The sequence below is a fragment of the Capra hircus genome, chromosome 12 (genome assembly GCF_001704415.2).
Source record: "Capra hircus breed San Clemente chromosome 12, ASM170441v1, whole genome shotgun sequence".
Taxonomy (NCBI): domain Eukaryota; kingdom Metazoa; phylum Chordata; class Mammalia; order Artiodactyla; family Bovidae; genus Capra; species Capra hircus.
Window position 1 is genome coordinate 41838883 of NC_030819.1, and position 20425 is coordinate 41859307.

Genomic DNA, 20425 nt, shown 5'->3' on the forward strand with positions numbered 1-20425 from the left:
AGTAAAGAATCCACCTACAGTACAAGAGATACAGGAGACACTGGTGGTCTACAATCCATAGAGTCGCTAAGAGTTTGACACAACTGAAGCGAAGCAACTGAAGACACATGCATATATTCTCTAAGAAAATATTTGAAGTTATCCATTCGTGTATTTATATTTTATGGAGAAGGGTATGGCAACCCACTCCAGTATTCTTGCCTGAAGAATCCCAAGGACAGAGGAGCTTGGCGTGTGACAGTCCATGGGGTTGCAAAGTGTCAGACACGACTGAAGAGACTTAGCATACACATTCATATTTTAACATTATTTCCTATGTTTGTGTTATTTTAATTGATTCCTTCCTCACCATGACATCTCCTCTCACAACCATACTGCCTCAATAAAGCAATACACTGTTATACTGTGGGCTTTATACTAATCTTATACCCCACTGGGGTAATGAGGGTGATGGACCCTGGACTTAATTTTCTTTTAAGGTCAAGGGAGTTTGGCATTTTTCATTAGCATGAACTCTTTTGGAATAAGCTAGTGCTGATTAGCAAAGAAGACATAGGTTGATACTAAGGAATACTGACAGAGGTGTATGGATACTGTATGCCATTCAGTGTCCCCTTTTAAATGAAATTAGCTTTTCATGAGTACAAGGCCTTTATTAACTTGCTAAGGCTTCCCTAGTGGCTCAGCAGTGAAGAATCCACCTGCAATGCAGGATATGCAGATTTAATCCCTATGTCAGGAAGATACCCTGGAGAAGGAAATGGCAACCCATTCCAGTATTCTTGCCTGAGAAATCCCAGGGACAGAGGAGCATGGTAGGCTAAAGTCCATGGGAACACAAAAGAGTTAGACACGACTTAGCTTCTAAACAACAACAACATATATTCAAATTAGCTTTAAGAACAATATATTAAAATAAATAATTTCATAATTGTTCATATTTGTAAAATCTTCAGAATTAAGTTCTTTGTCATATTTTCACTAGATATATTACTTACTATATTATATGTCTATATAAATGCTTTATGTTTCATAACTATCAGTATATATTTTTATACTCTTTATGTTTTTTATTTTATATCAAACATGTATTATTATATATCTCTATCTGATTTTTTAGTGTAGCTGTGATAGTTAATTTTATATCTCAACTTGATTGAGCCATGGATGCTTGATTAAACATTGTTTCTGGAAATGTCTCTGAAAGCGTTTCTTGATGAGATTAGTATTTGCATAGGTAGACTCCATGATCTTCCCAGGTGGCCCTAATGGTAAAGAATCCCTCTGCCAATGCAGGAGACTCAAGAGACGTGGGTTCAATCCCTGGGTCAGGAAGATCTGCTGGAGAAGTGAGAAGTGCATGGTAACACATTCCAATATTCTTCCCTGGAGAATCCCATGAGCAGAGGGGCCTGGCAAGCTACAGTCCATAAAGTAAAGGAGTCAGACATGATAGGAGTCAGCACACACATAGGTAGATCCCATAAATTGCCCTCCCAGTTGTAGCTGCATATCTGCATTCTCAATCAATTGAAAGTACGAATAGAACAAAAGGCAGAGGAAAGAGGGATTTATCCCTATTTTCCTGCTTCACTGATGGAAGCCGAACATCTCCTATTCTCTTTTCCTCTCCAACAGTTCCCCTGATTCTTAGGTCTCTTGACTCAAACTGAATGACACCACTGACTTTCCTGTGTCTCCAGTTTCCATACTGCAGATTACTGATTTTGTTTCTCTGGAGAAGCCAGTCAAGAATTAATATATTCCAGTCATGGAATATATTCATAGAGAACATAAAGAGTAAAATAGGACCACCTTTATCCTCAAGGAAGTTTCAGACTTTTAATTTCTTAAGTAATTGACTTCTCTTATCTGTAGGTCACAAGTATGCTGGAATAGTGATGGTGTCGACAATAATAACACATATTTAAGAAATAACAGTAATAATACTTGGAATTTTCATTAAGGCTATATATTTCTCAAAATGATTCTGGATATACTCTCTGATTTCTTATTTTGATATATGAATTAATGCTAAGATGTATAAAATTTGCATATTTTATACATAACAAAGATTAAATCAATGTTATTTCATAAATAATATTATTCTTATGTTTAAATTATGCTAAATTAATTTTAAATATTAAGTTTAATATTTTCTTACACAATTAAATTATATTATTTTCCCTTACAAAATATTTCTAGAGTTTGAAATAAAAATATGGTTTGCCATTTGCCCATGAGATACTAAACTGGCTGAAGTTTCTAAGCATAAACACCAGTATGAAACATTGTTTATTTTTCTACATTCCTTCAGGATCTAATTTATGTGTTTTCTTTTGTGGTGCACTATTCTCAAAGCAGAAAGTATTGCTTTCTTGTCTATGTTCCAACAGCGTAATTCTTAATTCTACCTCAGAAAATGTGTACTACATAAACACTTTGCAGATATTCTCAGACATAAGTCATTTTATTTGGACCTGAGAGGAATAGAGACTCTGGAATGTTTAAAAGCCTGAAGACACCTCAGTTACATTTTTCTATGCAAACTCACTTGCATATGTTCAAAATTCTGGATGGCATTTGGAATTGTGGGTCTTCTGATGTGGGTCTCCCCAACATCAAAAGGGGAAAAGCAAATAACTTTACTGATCCAGACAAGAATGTCACAATCTCTGAATGTAGGAAACTTCTGGTATCCTTGGATGATGTTAAGGCAGGAACACCTACAAGTAAAGGCCCTGTTTCCACAGCTTCAACCTGAGTATAAGGAATGTTAATCTCAAGTACACACAAAAGAGCAGTGAAAGGTATGGAAAACTACTCAAAATGAGTTTGCAAGTAACGGCACAGATAATCCTACAAGGTGCTATGACACTAGGATGGCCTTTTATTATTGTCTCAATTTGTGGCATGAAGACAGGGCTTGCCCATCCTAATATCAGCCAGTTGATGTGGTTCAGGACATGCTATCCTAAACTCTGGCTTGAAAATCTTTCACTGAGGGAGTTTGAGCAAAGGCAGAAGCAAGAAGTTCACTCTGACCTTCCTCAACTCTTACCCATCTTTCCTGAATGCAGGAGATAGTCTTCCATGCAAAACATAGCCTTCTGGTACCAAAAGGAAGGGAAACATTATTTTCACTACAGATAGGAAATTTAGGGCCAAGATATCTGTAAAAACAAACCTTTTAAAAATATCCCATCCTTCTAGTTACTTCTTCACCATTTACTACTCTCTGCCCAAATCCCTTTGTCTTGGCAGTTGATGTCAAATGTAATTCTTTTTTTTCTTTTGTCTAAAAGGTATCAACACTTCCTGCTCTGTTCACTTCAGATTTTCATTCTCTTGGGAAAGTTCCCATGTACATGTAAAAATTCAGTATAATATGTACGCTTTCCTTCTATTAATCTGTCATTGTAACTAATTTTTAAAATTAGCCAGGGCCTAAAGAGGGCCAATTAAAACTTCTTTCTCTCCTCCATGTTTGGGGAGATATTTCCCTGTGGTCTGGGTCAAGTCTCAGTGAGAGACACCTGTAAACATTCAACTGCTGATATTTTTTAACAACAAGTGAAATTGGTGTGTTTGCTCTGAAGGGAGCATCCAAACAGATCCACTATTCGTAACAGTAATCTCTTGAAGACTGAATGTTTCCCATCTGTATGTCTTATCTGGAGAAATGTCTCTTTAGAGTCACATGAAAAGATGCTCAGCATTGCTAACTGTGGGAGAAATACAAATCAAAACTACAATGAGATATCACCTCACACCAAACAGAGTAACCATCATCAAAAAATCAAACAATAAATGTGGGAGAGGGTGTGGAGAAAGGGAATTCTACTGCGCTGTTGGTGGGAATGTAAATTGGTACAATCTAGTGGAGAAGGCAATGGCAACCCACTCCAGACTCTTGCCTGGAGAATCTCATGGATGGAGGAGCCTGGTAGGCTACAGTCCATGGGGTCGCTAAGAGTCGGACACGACTGAGCGACTTCTCTTTCACTTTTCACTTTCATGCATTGGAGAAGGAAACGGCAACCCACTCCAGTGTTCTTGCCTGGAGAATCCCAGGGACAGAGGAGCCTCTTGGGCTGCCGTCTATGGGGTCGCACAGAGTCGGACACGACTGATGCAACTTAGCAGCAGCAGCAGCTGTGGAGAACAGTATAGGGTGTGTGTGCTCAGTTGTATCTGACGGTGTGAGACTCCATGGATGGTAGCCTGACAGGCTCCTCTGTCCATGGGATTCTCCAGGCAAGAACACTGAAGTGGATTATCATTTCCTTCTTCAGGGAATCTTATCAGCTCAGGGATCAAACTTGTGTCTCCTGCATTTCCTTGCATTGGTAGGCAGATTTTTTTTGTGTCTGTGTGATTATTTTATTTTATTTATTATTATTATTTTATTTATTTTTTTTTACTTTATAATATTGTATTGGTTTTGCCATACATCAACATGAATCCACCATGGGTGTACACATGTTCCCAATCCTGAACGCCCCTCCCACCTTCCTCCCTGTATCATCCCTCTGGGTCAATGTTCATCAGCACTGTTTATAAAAGCCGGGACATGGAAGAAACCTAGATGTCCATCAGTAGATGAATGGATAAGAAAGCTGTGGTACATATACACAATGGAGTATTACTCAGTCATTATTATTTTTTTTTTAAATCACTGAGAAACTTGGGAAATACCTGAGAACAGTGTGGAGGTTTCTTGGAAATTAAAAAAATTGAGCTACCATAAAATCTAGAAATCGCACACTTGGGCATGTAATTCAGAGAAAAACATGGTTTGAAAGGGTACATGCACCTCAATGTTCATTATAGCACTAAATGTCCATTGACAGGTGAATGAGTAAAGAAGATAAGGTACATATATACAATGGAATATTAGTCAGCCATTTAAAAGAATGAAGCAATGCTATTTGCAACAACATGAATAGACCTGGAGATTACCATGTTATGTGAAGCAAATCATAAAGAAAAGACAAACACACTATAGTCTTGCTTACATCCAGAATCTAAAAAGAGAGAAAAAAAATGATGCAAATGAACTTATTTACAAAACAGAAACGGACTCACAGACTTAGAAAATGAATTTATGGTTACCAGGGGTGAAGTTTCCCAAGGAGGATAGATTTGGAGTCTGAGATTAATATGTACAAGCTGCTGTATTTTTTTTTTTTTAAAGTGCCTTTTCATGAAAAAAAAAAAGATTTAATATTTCCCATTAATAGCAAAATTATTTGCATGCATGCTATAGTTTTGTCACTACTACTAAAGAAAATATTTCTTCTATCATATTTCCTACAAGATTTTTCAGTGAAGGAGAACTATTAATTTTTGTCTGATAATTAGATAACTAATCATTCTACTGAATTACTTTTAAATTTTATTATCTTAGGTTCCACAGATATATAATTATACCCATATATTTATCCAGTTATTCCTGGAAAAACAAAATTAGATCAATTATTATCATAGATGTATAATATCATATAAGAAATGGATAACCAGACCTGGTTCTATACAGGATCCTTGGGTACACTGGGATGACCTAGAGGGATGGTATGGGGAGAGAGATGGGAGGGGGGTTCAAGATGGGGAACATGTGTACGCCCGTGGAGGATTCATGTTGATGTGTGGCAGAACCAGTAAAATATTGTAAAGTAATTAGCCTCTGATTAAAATAAATAAATTTAAATTAAAACAAACATTAAGTATAAACGACATTATGGTGAACTATTTTTTGGTAGTCAACAAACAAAGCAACCATGTGATGAAAGTCAATGTAACTGAAACTTGCATTAAAAAAAAAATACAAAGAATAGTACAGACGAAGAAACCAGTGTTAACAAAGCAAACGGTGAATGAAATTGCAACTACTCTGCACTGACAAAGCTAAAGAGGGCTGAAAGAAAACCTTAACACTATGGTGCCTCTACTCACTTAAAAAAGATAACTGCCTGGCTGCTCTCATTTCTGTGTTCAGCTCTTCTCAAGTCATGGGAAATACAAATCAGCTCAGTCAGACCAAAAAAGGACTCCCAGCAGGTAAAAATATTTGAAAAGTAACTCCTTAAAATGCCAATTTATTTTAAGTCAAATGGAAATTTGTTTTAGGTTTTAACTGTTGCCATAATATTTTCATTCTTCTCAATTTTTATAAAACTAAACATTTAATCAGAGAACTGATTGACGTTTTTAAAAAAGGTTCAGTTCAGTTCAGTTCAGTCGTGTCTGACTCTTTGAGACCCCGTAAACCACAACATGCCTTATAATAGTCATTATCTTGTCTTGTTCTTAATGAAGATTCATGTGTTTCACCAACAATTATAATGACTGAATTTTTTCTCTCACTTTATTGTTTATTTATACACAAATGTAAAATAGAAATGGATAATTGTATATGCATATGTGTGTAAATTATTTTGAGAGTATCTAGTTTTTCATTATGTTCCAAACTAATTAATGTGTTTAGAATGTATTTCTTCTTTGTTAGTTGCTACAGACATCATTATGGTATCATTTATTGTTATTGTCTGATTGTTTTTTCTGGTAATTTTTCTCATGGGTCTAATTTACTCAGGTTTCCATATTTGAATATCACTGGAGAAATTAAAATTTAACCTAATCTTTAACTGTTAAGACTTTTCCTTGTGTGTGCATATTTTCTTTTCTGAATGCTGAGAATTTTTTTTTACTGATGATTTATAGTAAAGTTTTTTAAAAATCTATGTTTATGTGAATCTATTTGAATAATATTTCCCAGGAGTCAAGTTGTCTTTTTCTGAAATTTTCTTTAATTCAAATTGCTTTCTTCAATGATAAACTTTCCTTTTTCTGTATATTTTTAGTTTTATTTCTTCTTGTATCTTTTTCAAAATACCAATTATTTCAACTCATGATATCATTTCATATTTATTGTCTTTGCTCTAATTTTCACTTCTTTTTCTTTTTTAACTCTTTTTTTTTTTCCCCACTCTTTTTCTGTCATTGCATCACATTCCTGACTGGATCATCAGTGGAGTTCTTTTCTTTTCTTATATATATATTTTTAATTAACCATATGATTCATATTGTTCTTTTCTTTTCTGTTTTGCATTGATTTACTAAGCTCTGAAAGCTCAAAGTTGATCTGTTACTGGTTTTGTAACAGTTCTTCCTTGAGCCTTTGAAGATCGTCTCTGAGGCCTTGAAATATTTCACTGCCTTTAGGTTCTTAGATTTTTGTGGGCAATAATTTTTCATCAAAGTTTTCCTCTTTTTTAGTGTCATCTTATTGGATTTTTTTTCTTATGAAAAATCATTATTGTGCTTCCTTTTCACCATTAGATATATGCCACTTATATGTAATTTTCATAATAATTTCACAATAATATTCATAAATAAATTCATAATAATTGTCATTATTATTAAACATAATTGAATGCGAAGAGCTCTTTTTGGGCCAATCATCTCACAAGAAATATAGTGATGGAGTCAGAAGATAGGAAAAGGGTTCCAGACACTTAGAGTAGAGAAGATTGATGTTCCATTCTACTGTCTATTATACATTTCTTGTGACAATCTTGCTTTTAGGTATTATTTTGTGCAAGATAACAGGAATAAATCCTGGAAGCATTCCACAGCTCATTTATGGGAAAATCTGAGTATTTGTACATTATTATCTTACATTTTCCTACGATGACAGAGAGAGGCACCTACAGCTGTTTTTTTACTAACGTTTTCTCTGTCACTACACTGTTTTGTGCAAAGCTGGCATATCTGGTTGTTATTGTCATATATATATATATATATATATATATATATATATATATGTCAGTCAGTCATTTCAGTCATTCAGTCCTGTCCTACTCGTCGCAAACCCAGTGGACTGAAGCATGGTCAGGCCTCCCTGTCCATCACCAACTGCCGGAGTTTACTCAAAGTCATCTCCATTGAGTCAGTGATACCATGCAACCATCTCATTCTCTGTCATCCCCTTCTCCTCCCGCCTTCAATATTTCCCAGGATCAGGATCTATTCCAATCAATCAGTTCTTCACATCAGCTGGCAAAAGTATCGGTGCTTCAGCTTCAGAATCAGTCACTCCAATGAATATTCAGGACTGATTTCCTTTAGGATGGACTGGTTGGATCTCCTTGCAGTCCAAGGGACTCTCAAGAGTATTCTCCAACAATTAAGTTCAGTTCAGTCACTCAGTCATGTCCGACTCTATGCAACACCATGAACTGCAGCACACCAGGCCTTCCTGTCCGACTCTTTTCAACTCCATGAACTGCAGCATGCCAGGCTTCCCTGTCCAACAACAACTACCGGAGTCTACCCAAACCTATGTCCATTGAGTCGGTGATGCCATCCAAACATCTCAACCTCAGTCGTCCCCTTCTCCTTCTGCCCTCAATTCTTCTCAGCATCAGTATCTTTTCAAATAAGTCAGCTCTTTGCATCAGGTGGCCTAAGTACTGGAGTTTCAGCTTCAACATCAGTCGTTCCAATGAACACCCAGGACTGATCTCCTTTAGGATGGACTGGTTGCATCTCCTTGCAGTCCAAGGGACTCTCAAAAGTCTCCTCCAACCCAACAGTTCAAAAGCGTCAATTCTTGAAACATTCAGCTTTCATTATAGTTCAAATCTCACATCCATACATGGCCACTGGAAAAACCATAGCCTTGACTAGATGGACCTTTGTTGGCAAAGTAATGTCTCTGCTTTTTAATATGCTGTCTAGGTTGGATATAACTTTCCTTCCAAGGAGTAAGCATCTTTTAATTTCATGGCTGCAATAACCATCTGTAGTGATTTTGGAACCCAGAAAAATAAAGTCAGCCAGGTTTCCACTGTTTCCCCATCTATTTGCCATGAAGTGATGAGACCAGATGCCATGATCTTCGTTTTCTTAATGTTGACCTTTAAGCCAATTTTTTCATCAAGAAGCTCTTTAGGTCTTCTCCCCTTTCTGCCATAAGGGTGGTGTCATCTGCATATCTGGGGTTATTGATATTTTTCCTGGCCATCTTGATTCCATCTTGTGCTTCCTTCACCTCAGTGTTTGTCATAATGTACTCTGCATATAAGTTAAATAAGCAGGGTGACAATATACAGACTTGACATACTCCTTTTCTTATTTGGAACCAGTCGGTTGTTCCATGTCCAATTCTAACTGTTGCTTCCTGACCTGCATACAGGTTTCTCAAGAGGCAGGTCAGGTGGTCTGGTATTCCCATCTCTTTCAGAATTTTCCACAGTTTATTGTGATCCACACAGTCAAAGGCTTTGGCATAGTCAATAAAGTAGAAATAGATGTTTTTCTGGAACTCTCTTGCTTTTCCCTTGATTCAACAGATGTTGGCAATTTAATCTCTGGTTCCTCTGCCTTTCCTAAAAACAGCTTGAACATTTGGAAGTTCATAGTTCACATACTGCTGAAGCCTGGCTTGGAGAATTTTAAGCGTTACTTTACTAGCGTTTGAGATGTGTGCAATTGTGCAGTAGTTTGAGCATTCTTTGGTATTGCCTTTTTTGGATTGGAATGAAAACTGACCTTTTCCAGTCTTGTGGCCACTGCTGAGTTTTCCAAATTTGCTGGCAACTTGAGTGCAGAACACTGACAGCATCGTCTTTCAGGATTTAAAACAACTCAACTGGAATTCCATCACCTCAACTGGAATTCCATCACCTCCACTAGCTTTGTTCATAGTGATGCTTCCTAAGGCCCACTTGCCTTCACATTCCAGGATGTCTGGCTCTAGGTGAGTGATGACACCTTCGTGATTATCTGGGTCATAAAGATCTTTTTTGTACAGTTCTTCTGTGTATTCTTGCTACCTCTTCTTAATATCTTCTGTTTCTGTTTGGTCTCTATAATTTTTTTTCTTTATTGAGCCCATCCTTGCATGACATGTTCCCTTGGTATCTCTAATTTCTTGAAGAGATCTCTAGTCTTTCCTATTCTACTGTTTTCCTCTATTTCTTTGCATTGATTGCTGAGGAAGGCTTTTTTATCTCTCCTTGCTATTCTTTGGAACTCTGCATTCAAATAGGTAATGCTTTCCTTTTCTCCTTTGCTTTTTGCTTCTCTTCTTTTCACAGCTATTTGTAAGGCCTCTTCAAACAGCCATTTGGCTTTTTAGCACTTCTTTTTCTTGGGGATTTTCTTGATTCCTGTCTCCTGTACAATGTCATTTACCTCTGTCCATAGTTCATCAGGCACTCTGTCTATCAGATCTAGTCCCTTAAATCTATTTCTCACTTCCACTTTATAGTCATAAGAGATTTGGATTAGGTCATACCTAAATGGTCTAGTGGTTTTCTCCACTTCTATTTCAGTCTGAATTCGGGAATAAGGAGTTCACGATCAAAGCCATAGTCAGCTCCCAGTCTTGTTTTTGCCGACTGTATATAGCTTCTCTATCTGGGGCTGCAAAGAATATAATCAATCTGATTTCGGTGTCGACCATCTGGTTATGTCCATGTGTAGATTCTTCTCTTGTGTTGTTGAAAGAGGGTGTTTGCTATGACCAGGGAGTTCTCTTGGCAGAACTCTATTAGCCTTTGCCCTGCTTCATTCTGCACTCCAAGGCCAAATTTGCCTGTTATTCCACGTGTCTCTTGACTTCTTACTTTTGCATTCCCATACCCTATAATGAAACGGACATCTTTTTTGATGTTAGTTCTAGAAGGTCTTGTAGGTCTTCATAGAACTGTTCAACCTCAGCTTCTTCAGCATTACTGATCAGGGCATAGACTTGGATTACTGTGATATTGAATGGTTTGCCTTGGAAATGAACAGAGATCATTCTGTCGTTTTTGAGACTGCATCCAAGTACTGCATTTCAGACTCTTTTGTTAACTATGATGGCTACTCCATTTTTTCTAAGGAATTCATGCCCACAGTAGTAGATATAATGGTCATCTGAGTTAAATTCACCCATTCCAGTCTATTTTAGTTCACTGATTCCTAGAATGTCGAAATTCACTCTTGCCATCTCCTGTTTGACTACTTCCAATTTGCCTTGATTCATGGACCTGACATTTCAGGTTCCTATGCAATATTACTCTTTACAGCATTGAAATTTGCTTCTATCACCAGTCCCATTCACAACTGGGAGTTATGTTTGCTTTGGCTCCATCCCTTCATTCTTTCTGGAGTTATTTCTCCACAGATCTCCAGTAACATATTGGGCACCTACCAACCTGGGGAGTTCATCTTTCAGTGTCTTATCTTTTTGCCTTTTCATACTGTTCATGGTGTTCTCAAAGCAAGACTACTGAAATGGTTTGCCATCCCCTTCTCCAGTGGACCACATTCTGTCAGACCTTTCCATCATGACCTGTCCTTGGGTGGCCCCAAAGGGCATGGCTTAGTTTCACTGAGTTAGACAAGACTGTGGTCCATGTGATCAGATTGGCTACTTGTCAGTGACTGTAGTTTCAGTCTGTCTGCCCTCTGCTCCCTTCTCTCAGTGCCTACCATCTTACTTGGGTTTCACTTACATTGGACGTGGGCTCTCTCTTCACAGCTGCTCTAGCAAAGTGCAGCTGCCGCTCCTCTCGACCACAACCCCTGACCTCGGGCATGGGGTAGCTCCTCTTCTCCAACACCATAGTTCAAAAGGATCAATTTTTTAATTTCTTCATTCTTTCTGCTCTGGGACATCAAATTAAGACCAGGAGGTAGACTTAATTTATACCCAGACCACCCATATCGATTTATTTCAAATATAGCATTAATTATTTTTCCTTCCTTGGAATCCCATCTGATTGATGAGAAATAGGAAAAGAGAGTGTTATTTGAAATTTATAGACAGAACATCAATGTAAGAATGAATATCTTTTAAAGAAGATATTAATCTTGAGAAGAATAAAAATTCAACTAGAGTTAGAAGGGGCAAAATTATAGGGGAATTAAGGGGAATTGAGGAGGAGTAAATAAGGGAATGATGTTTTTATCATTTTTTATCATTTTTATTGTATATAGATATTGCCATTTTAGCATATATATATATATATATATATATATATATATAGCCCTTCTCCCAAATTTGGAACCAAAAATCTTCCAGCTCACAATTTTAGTAAATAAACTGTGCCAATTCAGGAGATGCAGGTTTGAGCCCTGGGTTGGAAAGATCCCCTGGAGAAGCAAATGGCTACCCAGTTCAGTATTTTTGCCTGGGGAATCTTATGGGCAGAAGATCATGACAGGCTACAGTTCAAGAGTTCCCAAAATAGTCTAACAGGAGCTAGCAACTAAACACCACCAGCACCACCACCACCACCACCAAAAGCAAGAAAGTATGAAATGGTACAACACTGTGTATATATGGGCAAAACATTTTTTAAAATCATTGTGATCAATTTTACAATAGATTTATCAATTTAGTTTAAGCAGGAACATTTTTGATTCAAAAGATAATGGAAAATAGGAAAGGTCTCTAAACATAGTAAGGACTTTGAATCTGATATACTTTCCTTTTATTTTTCCTTAAAGAAAGTATTAGTTTATTTATTTTTTTCTTTTTTTAATTTTTATTTTTACTTTATTTTACTTTACAATACTGTATTGGTTTTGCCATACATTGACATGAATCCACCACGGGTGTACATGAGTTCCCAAACATGAACCCCCCTCCCACGTCCCACCCCATATCAGCTCTCTGGATCATCCCCATGCACCAGCCCCAAGCACTAGCTTAGATTGGAGCTTTTCCCTAAACTTTTAACAAAAAAATAATTCCAATCTTACACAAATTATTCCAGATAATAAAAAAATGTTGTCTACTCTCAAACCTATTTTCTAAGATCAGCATAACTTTGATATAAAAACTTGACAGGGATATTACAAAAAAGAGGAAGTTATGGATTGATTTCTCATATAATCATAGATGCAAAACTCTAAAACAAATAGTAGCAAATGTGTAAAAAAGCAATCAAGTAAGCAGAGATACAAGATTATTTTTGCATTTAAAAAATTATGATACAATTAAAGATATTAAGATAAAGAAGTGGAAAAATGATATTTTCTTCATAAATACAAAATAATCATTTGATTGTATTCAAAAAATTATAAAACCAAAATCATAAAACTCTTTTTGATGCTCAACTTATAAAACCCTTGAATATGACAACTTAGAAGCACAATGAGATATAATGAAATCTATAAATCAAATATATAAAATTACAAAATGATGACTTGCTATAAAAACATGTAACAATAATATTATGTATATATTACATTAAAAATACAATGCATCATTAATACCAAGTGCTAGCAAGGAGGCAAGGTGATTGTAACTTTCATTCACTGCTGGAGGGAATGCAAAATGGTACAGCCACACTGTTTGTCACTTTCATATTAAATTAAACATATGCTTATCATACAACCCAACAGTCACTGCAGGTTTTTAACCTGAGGAAATGACAATTGTATTCACATAAAAAGCTGCTGCTGCTAAGTCGCTTCAGTCGTGTCCGACTCTGTGCAACCCCGTAGACAGCAGTCCACCAGGCTCCGCCATCCCTGGGATTCTCCAGGCAAGAACACTGGAATGGGTTGCCATTTCCTCTCCAATGCGTGAAAGTGAAAAGTGAAAGTGAAGTCGCTCAGTCCTGTCCAACTAGTACCGACCCCATGGACTGCAGCCTGCCAAGCTCCTCCGTTCATGAGATTTTCTAGGCAAGAGTACTGGAGTGGCTTGCCATTGCCTTCTCCAGTATTTGTTTATTTATAGTGACTCTATTCATAATTGACCAAAATTGGAAACAACCCATTGTTCACCAATAAATAAGCTCTGCATAGTCATATAATTTAATGTTTCTATGTAAGAATAAAGAATAAACTACTGATACCCATAATATACATATATTTCATATGTATTTTAATGAAAGAAAGAAGCCACTCTCAAAAAGTTATATGCTGTATGATTTCATTTACACGACATTTTACAAAAGCAAAATTGTAGGAACCAAGAACAAATTAGTTGTTGCCAGGGTTTGAGGTGGGAGGAAATTGTTGACTACAAACAAAACATAATGATTTCTGGTGTTATATGACACTTCTGTATCCTGATTATGGTAGTAGTTACATAAATGTATAGAATAGCTAAAACCCACAGAACCATACACAAAAATATATAAAGTGTATCGTATGTATAAAAAAACTAATACCATTCATAAATAATACCTAATAAAACTAATACCATTCATAAAAAATAACTAATACCATTCATAAATAAAGAAGTCAGGAATCTTCTTTAATCTGGTAGAAGAGAAAAAGGTAAAACAAACATGATATTAATAGGAGAATTCATGAAAATCCATCCTGCCAGTGAGACAAGAAGATCTGCCTGTAGTACTTCTGTAAAATAGTGTCCTAGCGAGTTCTAACAAGTATAAATATTGGAAATAAAATAAAAGTTTTATTTTTGCAGATGACATGACTATACATGCAGAAAATTAAAAGGAGATACCGAGAAAGTCTTAGCTCTTAAATGAATTTATTTTGCATGTTTAATAAAACGTTGAAAGAAAGAGATGGAGAGAGTTAAAAGAAACAAACTTAAAGCAATAACTTGCAGAAATCTGAAATACGCTAAAGTAGAATCAAACTACCACACAATTGCACTCATCTCACAAGCTAGTAAAGTAATACTCAAAATTCTCCAAGCCAGGCTTCACCAATACGTGAACCGTGAACTTTCAGATGTTCAAGCTAGTTTCAGAAAAGGCAGAGAAACCAGAGATCAAATTGCCAACATCCTCTGGATCATGGAAAAAGCAAGAGAGTTTCAGAAAAACATGTATTTCTGCTTTATTGACTATGCCAAAGCCTTTGACTGTGTGGATCACAATAAACTGTGGAAAATTCTGAAAGAGATGGGAATACCAGACCACCTGACTTGCCTCTTGAGAAACCTATATGCAGGTCAGGAAGCAACAGTTAGAACTGGACATGGAAGAACAGATTGGCTCCAAATAGGAAAAGGATTATGTCAAGTCTGTATATTGTCACCCTGCTTATTTAACTTATATGCAGAGTACATCATGAGAAACACTGGGCTAGAAGAAGCACAAGCTGGACTCAAGATTGCCAGGAGAAATATCAATAACGTCAGAAATGCAGATGACACCACTCTTATGGCAAAAAGTGAAGAGGAACTAAAAAGCCTCTTGATGAAAGTAAAAGAGGAGAGTGAAAAAGTTGGCTTAAAGCTCAGCTTTCAAAGAATGAAGATCATGGCATCTGATCTCATCACTTCATGGGAAATAGATGGGGAAATAGTGGAAACAGTGTCAGACTTTATTTTGGGGGGCTCCAAAATCACTGCAAATGGTGATTGCAGCCATGAAATTGAAAGACGCTTATCCTTGGAAGAAAAGTTATGACCACACTAGACAGCATATTCAAAAGCAGAGACATTATTTTGCCAACAAAGGTCCGTCTAGTCAAGGCTATGGTTTTCCAGTGGTCATGTATGGATGAGAGAATTGGACTGTGAAGAAAGCTTAGCGCTGAAGAATTGATGCTTTTGAACTGTGGTGTTGGAAAAGACTCTTGGGAATCGCTTGGACTGCAAGGAAATCCAACCAGTCCATTCTAAAGGAGATCAGTCCTGGGTGTACATTGGAAGGACTGATGCTAAAGTTGAAACTCCAGTACTTTGGCCATCTCATGCGAAGAGCTGACTCATTGGAAAAGACTCTGATGCTGGGAGGGATTGGGGGCAGGAGGAAAAGGCTATGACAGAGGATGAGATGTTTGGATGGCATCACCAACTCGATGGGCATGAGGTTGAATGAACTCCAGAAGTTAGTGATGGACAGTGAGGCCTGGTGTGCTCTGTTTCATGGGATCACAAAGAGTCGGACATGACTGAGAGACTGAACTGATCTGAACTGAATGTATAGTAGCATCTAACCAGTAGATTTTAAACTTGAGTAAATGAAATAAATTACTGGATATCCACACAGAATAAAGCATGAAGCTAGAAGGAATAGGAATTTTCTCCTTAGTGGAATATGCAATAATGAAGGATTGCATTTTATTTCATCATACTTACAGCTTATTTCCAAATCTATTTATTAAAACTAAAATCCTATGTGAAGTGAACAAAGCTTTGAAGTGGCCTAGTTAAAAATTTCTCACTTAACAATTATCTCTAGAAAGATTAGGCTACCATGTGACAATAAGAACTGAGAAAATTCTTGTTGATATTGGACAGAACTTAATGACTGTTCAAGTCAAGATTGCCTTTATAAAGACTTCTCTCTAAAATTCAGAGCTTAAAGGAGAGAATGTAAGAAATAACACAAAATAGTTTAAGGTAAGTAAAGAATAGCATGAATAATTTAGCTATGATTATGTGCCAGAGCTTAGTAAAATATATTTATATTTATGATATTTTAATTCTTCAAATTTAACTCTGTTTCACATTTTTGCAGCTAAATGATGTTAATCTGAATTATGGCATGGTAATCTGAAAGAATATCAACTTATTCTCAATTATAATTGAGAAAAAAAAAATCTTACTTTTATTCACAATGGTTTTTGACCATTTACTATGAGCCTGACAATGTTGGATAGTGAGGAAACACGCAAACATACAATATTTTATGATAAATTTTTATTTAAATAAATACATTTGTTAATACATATAGTCAAAGTAAAATATTTTAAATTACACTTTAACCCATTTGTTTCATGCACTAATCAAAGACTTGAGATCTTGAGTCCTTTAATACTCAGCAATGCTTGCTTCCACAGCACATATACTAACACTGCTGCTGCTGCTGCTGCTAAATTGCTTCAGTCGTGTACAATCCTGTGCAACCCTTTAGATGGCAGCCCACCAGGCTCTGCCATCCCTGGGATTCTCCAGGCAAGAACACTGGAGTGTGTTGCCATTTCCTTCTCCAATGCATGAAAGTGAAAAGTGTAAGAGAAGTCGCTCAGTCGTGTCCCACTAGTACCGACCCCGTGAACTGCAGCCCACCAGTCTCACCCGTCCATGGGATTCTCCAGGCAAGAGTACTGGAGTGGGTTGCCATTGCCTTCTCTGATATACTAACACAGGGGGCCTCAAACTACTGCCCATGGTCCAAATTTATCCCTCTACTGATTGCAGAGCCCACAAGATAAGTATGATGTTTTCTTTACATTTTTAAATAATCGGGGGAAAAAAATCAAAGGATGAATATTTTCCAAGATGTGTGAACAATGTATAAAATTGAAATTCCAATGGCCATAAAAATGTTTTATTAAAACAAAACTATGCTCATGTGCTTCTGTGTTGCTTATGGCTTCTTCCATTCTGCTAATAGTTAAGAGAGACTATTTGGCCTAGAGTTCTGAAAGTATTTACTATCTGGCCCTTTACAGAAAAAAGATTTCCTGACCTAGCTTTTACAGTACATGGCAAAGGAGGTCTCATTGCTTGCCTAAGCATTTCCTTCTGACAAGAGCTGAAACAGCAGAGACTCACATATTTGAGTGTCCCATGTGGCAATAGTGGTAAAGAAACCGCCTGCTAAGTTAGGAAAAAAAGAAAACAGGGTTTAATCCCTGGGTTGGAAAGATCTCCTGGAGAAGGGCATGGCAATCTACTCCAGTATTCTTGCCTGGAGGATCCCATGGACAGAGAAGTCTTGTGGTCTACAGTCCATAGGGTCACAAAGAGTTGGGCACAACTGAAGTGACTTAGTATGCATTACGTGTTTTTTGCTCTTCTACCTTAAATAAAAGTACAGTAAATGACAGAAGGAGACGACAGAAGATGAAATGGTTGGATGGCATCACTGACTTGATGGACATGAGTTTGAGCAAGCTCCGGGAGTTGGTGATGGATAGGGAAGCCTGGCATGCTGCAGTCCATGGTGTTGCAAAGAGTTGGACACGACTGGCTGAATTGACTGAAGCCTTTATGAGATTACTACTAGTGGTTTTAACCACAGTCTCTTATTTAGAAAAGCTGGCAATATCAGACAATGTAACTCTTTTATCGCATTTTAAATGCAGTTGGGTTTAATGCACATTTTGCATACTGAATGGAATCTCATGGCTCTAATAATTTTTGCAAGTTCATTTCAGGGAAATTTTAATTGAAATATTTAAATCATACTTTGCAGCCACAACAAATTTTATTTTATGCAAACATTTCTCTTGTCTTCCCAGTAGCTTTTGTTTAAGGATCCATGATTCCCTTATTCTATGCAGTTAATCATTGATTGTTAGGCCAAATGGAGCCAATGTGTTGGAAATATACACCAGATTTTTTTTTTTTTCTTTTTCCCTAAGATGTTGGGTCTGAGACCAGTAGAAAATGGTCCATGTGCATTATTCCCCATGTATATTGTCAGTTATATAAGAAGGAGAGAATCATTCTGACACTCAGAGAGAAGTGCTTAGAGTAGGAAAATAAAGGGAGGAAATGAATAGAGTTGCTTAAATGCCTGGTATGAGATGTGCTTGGAATAGGCAAACATCTGGACATTTAAGTGGTGTGAACCCAATCAATTCTTTTGTTTTTCTTAATCTAGTTGCAATTTAGAGTTTTTATTTATATATATGATATACTTTTGTTAAAAATTAGTCTAAATTTGAATTTACTTCCTTAGGATTTTACACTTTGGCTATTTTCTAGACTTTAAAAAATATATACTCTTTAAAATATTTTTAAATAAAAGGAAATCCTCCTATCTGTTTCTCAAAAATTTTTCCTTAAAATATATTTAAAGACTCTTCAGGCTCTAATAAAATGGTCAGCTAGAAGAACTAGATTTAGTTAACCATCAACTAGTTTCTATGCTAAACAATTCTGTACAGGTTTATCACATGGCACTAATAGCACTATGTCAAAATGGGAAAGGATGATTAAATTAGTACAAAGATATCAAAGTGTATATAACAAACTTACAAGATGAATTTGTGGTTTCTTTAAATATGTCCCTAACTCACACTTATTTCCTTGAAATGACAGACATATTCACACTAATACTAGTGCTGTGTCTATCATATAGATGCTACGCTAAATGTAGACGCTCAGATAAGTATGATCACTTTGCTGTCAGAGAACCTTGGCTAAAGACCAGGATGTGGCTTGTATAGTAAAGAAATAACTTTAACCAAAGAGAGAGACTGGTCGTTGCTGAAACTACCACGAGGTGATCTCTAGGCTCTTGGACTATCATTCCAGATATCCTTGTCTGGATTGTTTGGCCACTAGATTAACAATTTAATTCATGATGGATTTAATTCATTTGAGCCATGCACTACCATCTTTACCTCCAGTAGGAAATGGAAACAAAAGATATCATTCCCAACCTCAGGGAAGGGCTGAAGATAAAAAATCAGTCAGGTAGGCAGGATGTGATTGATTTTCCCAAATCTCGGAAAACCAAATGTTAAGATGCTTTCTTGGTCAGCAGTATGTACTCCATGTGTATTGTCAACATGAATTTTACAAAAGCAATCCTGTCTTCATTTTATAGGGAGAAGAAGACAGAAGCTCTTCATGTGATACTTTTCCTGATATCTTCCCTGTGTGCTTCTACTTCTAGTTGACTTTAATCTGTATTTTCATGCAATAAATTGTGACTAAATGGAAAGAAAAAAAATCTGCTTTCTTAGATTAAAAATTGATTTTAATAAAGGATATAGTTCACATAACATGTTTCCTTTATTTCTGTTATCTCTATTTACAATATAGCAAAAATATATTTGAATTAGTTCCAAAAGTTTTTAAATGTTTTTGTGAGGCTCTAATCAAAAATCAATGTGAATACATTTAGAAAAATCAACCAATCAAAGGAGTTGATTGACTCATAGAAGGGTCAATTCTTTTGCTCCTACTTTGCTTTTTATTTCTATTCTGTATTGTTTTCTTATTTGAAAGAGTGTCTAAAAACCATGCTGCATTGATTAGTCGTTAGAGATGATGTGGCACATAAAGGGCATCATAATGCATTGTCAACAACCTGGTTTTAAAACCTCTATGACTTGTGATAGAAATTCATTTGGATTTTGGAAAGTGAAAAGAAATAGATTATTAGTGAATCAAATTAAGAATGTTAAAGACCATGAAAATAAAAACTTGGAGCTAATATGACAGTGTGGTATATCCTTTTTCACTAATGATCTGCTTATTAAGATAGTATATAAGAACTCATGATCTTATACAAAGAATAATGAGACTAGAATTTGTCACATTTATGGTATAGTAATGACATTTACTTCACTGACTCTTGTGTTTTAAACAAGAAATAACCAATGTTATGAATAATTGGGCTTCCCAGATAACATTAGTGATAAAGAACCAACCTGTCAATGCAGGAGAGATAAAAGACATAAGAGAGAGATGTGGTTTCAATCTTTTGGTCAGAGAGATCCACTGGAGGAGGGCATGGCAACCTGCTTT